The sequence below is a fragment of the Salmo salar genome, unplaced genomic scaffold (assembly GCF_965601325.2).
Source record: "Salmo salar unplaced genomic scaffold, fSalSal1 ptg000691l, whole genome shotgun sequence".
Taxonomy (NCBI): Eukaryota; Metazoa; Chordata; class Actinopteri; order Salmoniformes; family Salmonidae; genus Salmo; species Salmo salar.
Window position 1 is genome coordinate 2,222,501 of NW_027675466.1, and position 8,537 is coordinate 2,231,037.

General features: G+C 45.2%; 1 long non-coding RNA gene across 1 annotated transcript; it reads right to left on the bottom strand.

Moving 5' to 3' along the window:
- Positions 1-1,450: 1,450 nt before the first annotated feature.
- LOC145877179 (uncharacterized) lies at positions 1,451-3,653 on the bottom strand. Its single transcript, XR_014391601.1, has 2 exons — positions 3,592-3,653; positions 1,451-3,360 (listed from the first exon to the last, which is right to left on the bottom strand). It is a non-coding gene; the product is annotated as an uncharacterized LOC145877179 (long non-coding RNA).
- Between the last annotated feature and the right edge of the window lie 4,884 nt (positions 3,654-8,537).

The following is an 8,537-nucleotide window of genomic DNA, read 5'->3' on the forward strand; positions in this document are numbered from 1 at the left end:
AGATTTGGTCCTCAGATACTCAAGAAGTTCTAAAGCTGCACCAATGAGAGCATCTTGACTGGCTGCTTCGCCGTCTGGTATGGCAACTGCACCGCCCTTGACCACAAGGCTCTACAGAGGGTGGTGCGGACAGCCTAGTACTTCTCTGGGGCCGAACTCCATGCCATCCTGGACGTTTATACCAGGCGGTGTCTAAGGAAGGCCCAGGAAATTGCCAAAGACTTCAGCCACCTAAGCACATGGACTGTTCTCTGTGCTACCGGAGCAACGGGTCTCAGACCAACAGGCTCCAAGATAGCTTCTATCTTGAAAGCAATTAGACTGCTGAATAGCTTCTCAGACTATCTGTACTGACTCTACCTGCACTGGCTATATACACATACACATGTCTCGATCCACACACACAACACACACACATAACACACTCACGCATACTGATGTCACATACACACACACACACGCCACCACAGACTCACACCCAGCATATACACTGCTGCTACTTTTCACTCTTATTATTATATTTATATATATACTGCTCAAAAAAATAAAGGGAACACTTAAACAACACATCCTAGATCTGAATGAAAGAAATAATCTTATTAAATACTTTTTTCTTTACATAGTTGAATGTGCTGACAACAGAATCACACAAAAATAATCAATGGAAATCCAATTTATCAACCCATGGAGGTCTGGATTTGGAGTCACACTCAAAATTAAAGTGTAAAACCACACTACAGGCTGATCCAACTTTGATGTAATGTCCTTAAAACAAGTCAAAATGAGGCTCAGTAGTGTGTGTGGCCTCCACGTGCCTGTATGACCTCCCTACAACGCCTGGGCATGCTCCTGATGAGGTGGCGGATGGTCTCCTGAGGGATCTCCTCCCAGACCTGGACTAAAGCATCCACCAACTCCTGGACAGTCTGTGGTGCAACGTGGCGTTGGTGGATGGAGCGAGACATGATGTCCCAGATGTGCTCAATTGGATTCAGGTCTGGGGAACGGGCGGGCCAGTCCATAGCATCAATGCCTTCCTCTTGCAGGAACTGCTGACACACTCCAGCCACATGAGGTCTAGCATTGTCTTGCATTAGGAGGAACCCAGGGCCAACCGCACCAGCATATGGTCTCACAAGGGGTCTGAGGATCTCATCTCGGTACCTAATGGCAGTCAGGCTACCTCTCAATTTAGAACACACATTTAGAACCCTTGTTTAGAACGCTCATTTAGAACGCTACTTTAGAACCCTCGTTTAGAACCCTCATTTAGAACGCTCATTTAGAACGCTCCTTTAGAACGCTCCTTTAGAACGCTCCTTTAGAACGCTCCTTTAGAACGCTCCTTTAGAACGCTCCTTTAGAACGCTCATTTACAACAACAATCAGCGTTTGAGCTGGACACACTTTTTTCAGAAACTATTTACACAAAAACACACACAGTCCTTACAAAGTTTATCTCCAAAATGTGAGCAGTTTATTTTTGGATGCAAATGGTTCATATATTCACAGAAGTATATATATTTAATCACTGAACAGTAGCAGACCTAACTTCATCTGTTCCTGACTCTGGATAGTGGATTAAAAAGACCACCTGTTGTTACATCCCCACCAGACATCATGATTCATGGAAATGGACATTGTATTTTATCAAATATGAAAACCTTAAATCTCTTCAAATTCAAATCAGTCAGAAAATAAGGATTGTACATAAAACACAGCAGAATAAATCATCACATCTGGGGACCATCACCACCAGCATGACTAGTATCTATGTGGACCCTACTACAGTTTAACCAGCTCAGCTATAGACTACACCAGCATGACTAGTATCTATGTGGACCCTACTACAGTTTAACCAGCTCAGCTATAGACTACACCAGCATGACTAGTATCTATGTGGACCCTACTACAGTTTAACCAGCTCAGCTATAGACTACACCAGCATGACTAGTATCTATGTGGACCCTACTACAGTTTAACCAGCTCAGCTATAGACTACACCAGCATGACTAGTATCTATGTGGACCCTACTACAGTTTAACCAGCTCAGCTATAGACTACACCAGCATGACTAGTATCTATATGGACCCTACTACAGTTTAACCAGCTCAGCTATAGACTACACCAGCATGACTAGTATCTATGTGGACCCTACTACAGTTTAACCAGCTCAGCTATAGACTACACCAGCATGACTAGTATCTATGTGGACCCTACTACAGTTTAACCAGCTCAGCTATAGACTACACCAGCATGACTAGTATCTATGTGGACCCTACTACAGTTTAACCAGCTCAGCTATAGACTACACCAGCATGACTAGTATCTATGTGGACCCTACTACAGTTTAACCAGCTCAGCTATAGACTACACCAGCATGACTAGTATCTATGTGGACCCTACTACAGTTTAACCAGCTCAGATATAGACTACACCAGCATGACTAGTATCTATGTGGACCCTACTACAGTTTAACCAGCTCAGCTATAGACTACACCAGCATGACTAGTATCTATGTGGACCCTACTACAGTTTAACCAGCTCAGCTATAGACTACACCAGCATGACTAGTATCTATGTGGACCCTACTACAGTTTAACCAGCTCAGCTATAGACTACACCAGCATGACTAGTAACTATGTGGACCCTACTACAGTTTAACCAGCTCAGCTATAGACTACACCAGCATGACTAGTATCTATGTGGACCCTACTACAGTTTAACCAGCTCAGCTATAGACTACACCAGCGTGACTAGTATCTATGTGGACCCTACTACAGTTTAACCAGCTCAGCTATAGACTACACCAGCATGACTAGTATCTATGTGGCCCCTACTACAGTTTAACCAGCTCAGCAGTACCATAATAACTATAGAGCATAATCCCAGGATAGAGGGGCTGAGTGAATGTGGTCTGGACTCTGTGGAGGAGGGTCATTGTGTCAGAGACACTGTAGAAGGACAGAGTACCTGCCTTGTGATCCAGGTACACTCCTACTCTGGAGGACTGAGGGCCTGATACGTTAGTCTCAACATTATTGTGTCTGAAATAATAACCATCACTACAGCACTGTAAACTCCAGGACTTGTTATTGAATCCAAATATATTACCTGACCCTGTTCTGCTGATGTCTTTATATGAGACTGCTGTAATAACCAACTCCCCACTCCACTCCACCTCCCAGTAACAGCGTCCAGACAGACCCTCTCTACACAGAACCTGGTACTGGTTGGTGAATCTGTCTGGATGGTCAGGATATGGTTGGACTTGGTCTGTATAGGTCACCTTTCTGTTCCCTTCAGACAGAGAGAGGTGTGTGTCTGCTGTGTTTGGGTCCAGTGTGAGCTGACAGGAATCTGGGAGAAGAGCAGAGACCAATGAGGGGAGTCAGAACAATAAGTTAAGTCAGATACTGTATCTACCCTGTCTTTGATTAGAGCACAGCAGAGATCAAATCAGAGAAATATGAGGAGTCAGATAGATACCCAGTCTTTGATTAGATCTACTATTGCTATATATTTCTAGAGGGATTGTTAGGAGTGGCAGTAAAAAGAGACTGTTAGTTACTTCACAATAAAGAGACTCACATTGTAACAACTGTTCTCTGGTCTTGGGCTCTGGAGGCAGAACAACCTCCACTATATTCACTACAGACACACAAACACATTGACAGAGAGAGGGAATGTTATCATCATACCATATTCCACATGTATATGACTAGTAGGGAACTTTCAATGGTCTAAAGTTGATGTTCTGATTGTTTTCAACACACCTGTAGTGGAGATCTTGGTCCATTCTCCTTTAAGGAAGTCTTCTAGTTTCTCTCTCAGTTCAGACACAGTCTTACTCACATCTCCAAAGTACTGAAGAGGACGGACAACGATGCTGGGTAAGTCTGAAGATACACTGATACTGGAGAGAGACTGATAACTCTGGAGAGAGAGAGAGAGAGAGAGAGAGAGAGAGCGAGAGAGAGAGAGAGAGAGAGACAGAGACAGAGAGAGAGAGAGAGAGAGAGAGACAGAGAGAGAGACAGAGAGAGAGAGAGAGAGAGACAGAGAGAGAGACAGACAGAGAGAGAGACAGAGACAGACAGAGAGAGAGAGAGAGAGAGAGAGACAGAGGAACAGAGGGACAGAGAGAGAGAGGAGGGACAGAGAGAGAGAGAGAGAGGGACAGAGAGAGAGACAGAGAGAGAGAGAGAGAGAGAGAGAGAGAGAGACAGAGACAGAGAGAGAGGGGGACAGAGAGAGAGGGAGAGAGAGAGAGAGAGAGGGACAGAGGGACAGAGGAACAGAGAGAGACACCGAGAGAGACAGAGAGAGGGACACAGAGGGACAGAGAGGCACAGAGGGACACAGAGGGCCAGACAGAGAGAGGGACACAGAGAGAGGGACAGGGGGACACAGAGAGAGGGACACAGAAAGACACAGAGAGACAGAGGGAAAGAGAGAGAGGGACAGAGAGAGAGAGGAGGGACAGAGAGAGAGAGAGAGGAGGGACAGAGAGAGAGAGAGGAGGGACAGAGAGGAGGGACAGAGAGGGGGACAGAGAGAGAGAGAGAGAGAGAGAGAGAGACAGAGGAACAGAGAGACAGAGGGACAGAGAGAGAGAGAGAGGGGGACAGAGAGAGAGAGAGAGAGAGAGAGAGAGGGACAGAGAGAGAGAGAGAGAGAGAGAGGGACAGAGAGAGAGAGAGGGACAGAGAGAGAGCGAGAGAGAGAGAGAGAGAGAGAGAGGGACAGAGAGAGAGAGAGAGAGAGAGGGACAGAGAGAGAGAGAGAGAGAGAGAGAGGGGAACAGACAGGACAACATAAGATGAATAGTTTCACATGAAGTTCATTTCATATCACATGTAACAAGACAGTTTAGTTACCTGGAGGAAATGGATGTGATCCTCTGTGTGTGAGAGCTGCTCCAGCTCAGTGCTTCTCTTCCTCAGCTCAGCTATCTCCTGCTTCAGTTGCTCCAGGACTCCTTCAGCTTCACTCACTTGATCCTTCTCTTGGGCTCTGATCAGCTCCTTCACCTCAGAGCTCCTTCTCTCAATGGAGCGGATCAGCTCAGTAAAGATCTGATCACTGTCCTCCACTGCTGCCTGTGCAGAGCGCTGTTGAGAGAGAGAGAGAGAGAGAGAGAGAGAGAGAGAGAGAGAGACAGAGAGAGAGAGAGAGGGACAGAGAGAGAGACAGAGACAGAGAGAGAGACAGAGACAGAGACAGAGAGAGAGAGAGGGACAGAGAGAGAGAGAGAGAGGGACAGAGAGAGAGAGAGAGAGAGGGACAGAGAGAGAGAGGGACAGAGAGAGAGAGAGGGACAGAGAGAGAGAGAGAGAGAGAGAGAGAGAGAGAGAGAGAGAGAGAGAGGGACAGAGAGAGAGAGAGGGACAGAGAGAGAGAGAGAGAGAGAGAGAGAGAGAGAGAGAGAGAGAGAGAGAGAGAGAGAGAGAGAGAGAGAGAGAGAGAGAGAGAGAGAGAGAGAGAGAGAGAGAGAGACAGAGACAGAGAGAGAGACAGAGAGAGAGAGAGAGAGAGAGAGAGAGAGAGAGAGAGAGAGACAGAGAGAAGAGAGGGACAGAGAGAGAGGGACAGAGAGAGAGGGACAGAGAGAGAGGGACAGAGAGAGAGAGAGGGACAGAGAGAGAGAGAGAGGGACAGAGAGAGGGAGAGACAGAGAGAGAGGGAGAGACAGAGAGAGAGGGACAGAGAGAAGAGAGAGAGAGAGAGGACAGAGAGAGAGAGAGAGGGACAGAGAGAGGGAGAGACAGAGAGAGAGAGAGAAAGAGAGAGAGGGACAGAGAGATAGCAGTTAGTTAATAGTATCTCTACTTGCAAATCTTCTGCACATCTATCACTCCAGTGTTTAATTGCTAAATTGTAATTATTTCGCCACCACAGCCTATTTATTAACTTACCTCCTTTATCTTACCTCATTTGCACAACTGTATATAGACTTTTCTATTGTGTTATTGACTGTACGTTTGTTTATTCCATGTGTAACTCTGTGTTGTTGTTTGTGTCACACTGCTTTGCTTTATCTTGGCCAGGTCGCAGTTGTAAATGAGAACTTGTTCTCTACTAGCCCACCTGGTTAAATAAAGGACTTGTTCTCAACTAGCCTACCTGGTTAAATAAAGGACTTGTTCTCAACTGGCCTACCTGGTTAAATAAAGGACTTGTTCTCAACTGGCCCACCTGGTTAAATAAAGGACTTGTTCTCAACTGGCCCACCTGGTTAAATAAAGGACTTGTTCTCAACTTGCCCACCTGGTTAAATAAAGGACTTGTTCTCAACTGGCCCACCTGGTTAAATAAAGGTGAAATTAAATAAACAGTAATGGCATTACCCCGGCAACACAGAGAAAACATGATGAACAGTCTGTCATTGTAGAAAACGGACAACCCCTCCTCAACTCCCAGGTCAACCCGAGCCAATCAGCTATTGGTGTCCAGGGCTCCATGTAATACCCTCCACTGGATAACCCCTGACCTTTCCAGCACTGGGAGCTTATAAAGCACCCTCCACCTATACCCTGCCATGCTCTCAGCCCCCACAACCCCCTGCCTCTGATGCCCCTTCCCTCCCGCTAAGCCCACCTCCGTACGGTACAGTAGCCTCTGTGCTGCTTTGAGTCAGAACGCTGCCACCCTGCTCTCCAGGTCCACCAAACCCAGTGATCAGTGGTTCCTCCCAGACCCACGGCCCAGGCACCACCACCACCCCCTCCTCTCGTGTGGGTCTCAGCAGCTGCCAGGCCCTCAGTACTGCAGCATAGAAATCAGAGACCCCTGTTGTATTGAGTCTCTCAGAGACGACCTCAGAGTTGACAAGGTAAAACTCTGTTGTTCTGCCGCTGAACAAGGCAGTTAACCCACTGGTCCCCAGAAGGCCGTCATTGTAAATAGAATTTGTTCTTAACTGACCTGCCTGGTTAAATAAAGGTCTCATTAAAAAGTCTGGCAATAACTTAACTTTTCATTATTTAGACAGACTCCTTTAAATAATAAATATAATAAAATAACAAAAAAACAGTTAAATGCTAAGTACTATACATAGGTTTTATTTAAAAAATAACAATAGAACCTATTTAGTACTATAATGGTATTTACTAACATAATATTATTACTATAATAGTTTCTAAAGGGGTTCTAGGCTACCCTACCCTAGAATTAGGGTTCAGGATAAAACAGGTTATACGTAGGGTTAGAGTTTCTGTACAGCACTTTGTGACATCTGCTGATGTAAAAAGGTCTTCATAAATACATTAGATTGATTGTTAGGTTCAGGGTATTTAAAAAGAAACTGTATGGGTTTATATCTCTCTTGCTCCTCCCTGTGGTCTTCTGTGGGAACTACATACCTCATTCACCACACTTGATAGGCTCATAATCTGAGGTAGCAACTGAGTCAGAGCTACAAATCAATGATCTCCACCTATCCATTAGGTTTACAACTCAGTGAACCTGCGCAGCATTCTCTCTATTTGATGTCTACGAACCAACAGATTTCAACGATTATCATATTACCCAGCAGCCATTTAGAAACAAATAAAATAAGGTTAGTTAATAATCAGTTACCTGAGGTAAACCTACAAGGATAGTTAATAATAAGTTACCTGAGGTAAACCTAAAAGGTTAACTCGGGCTGGAAGAGAATTACTTCAAAACCACAGCAAACAGCTGGGACATATAGTAATATTATATATATATAATATTATATCACTGGGCTCCTGTGTGCTAACAAACCCTGTGTACCACCCCTCCCCTGTTTAACCTTGAATTTCGTTCAGAAAAACACTTCCACATTTAGCAAAACGAACCAACTCTTTACGGATCTGTTCGGTGGTAATAAACGGAGGCAGATTAGACACCACTACTCTTGTCGAAATCAGCACCAACACAACCCCTCACATAAATCATACTGGTAACTAGCCGGGTAACAAGACTCACCTTTTACATTACCACAACCACCGCCTTGTTCATTCTGGATACAGAGTGTATATGTTCCTCTCCCACCTGTTCACCGACCAGGATCAATAATTCCTCCACACCATTCTCCACAACGCACCTGAAGAGACAGCGTTTCTTCTCCACTCGGTTGAGGACATCAAACTACCCTACTCCCTCCTCAACTCTAACCGATAAACAGAGGAAACCGATAAACAAACCCTCCCACCATGACAAAATACATTTGGAAAATAGGCAAAAGAATAGCTGCACTCTTCACGAACGACAAAACCTCACGTTACCAACTTCTTCTTCTTCTATGGTATAATGGCGGTCCTCAAACCAACGTTAAAGGAGCGTGGCGCCTCCTACTGTGCTGGAGTGTTCAATCACGGTTTACACCATTTCTAAATCCTCCTACCTAACTCAGTACTTCTGAGAAAATAAAAAAGATCCCTACTAACTTCTAATAGACCCTCCCCCATCCCCCAAATCCCTTCCAAACCCCCATCCAACCCCGTCCAACCTCAATGACCCTACACTTCAATCTTTCCCTCTCTTCAACATCCTTACAACAATATAACAAC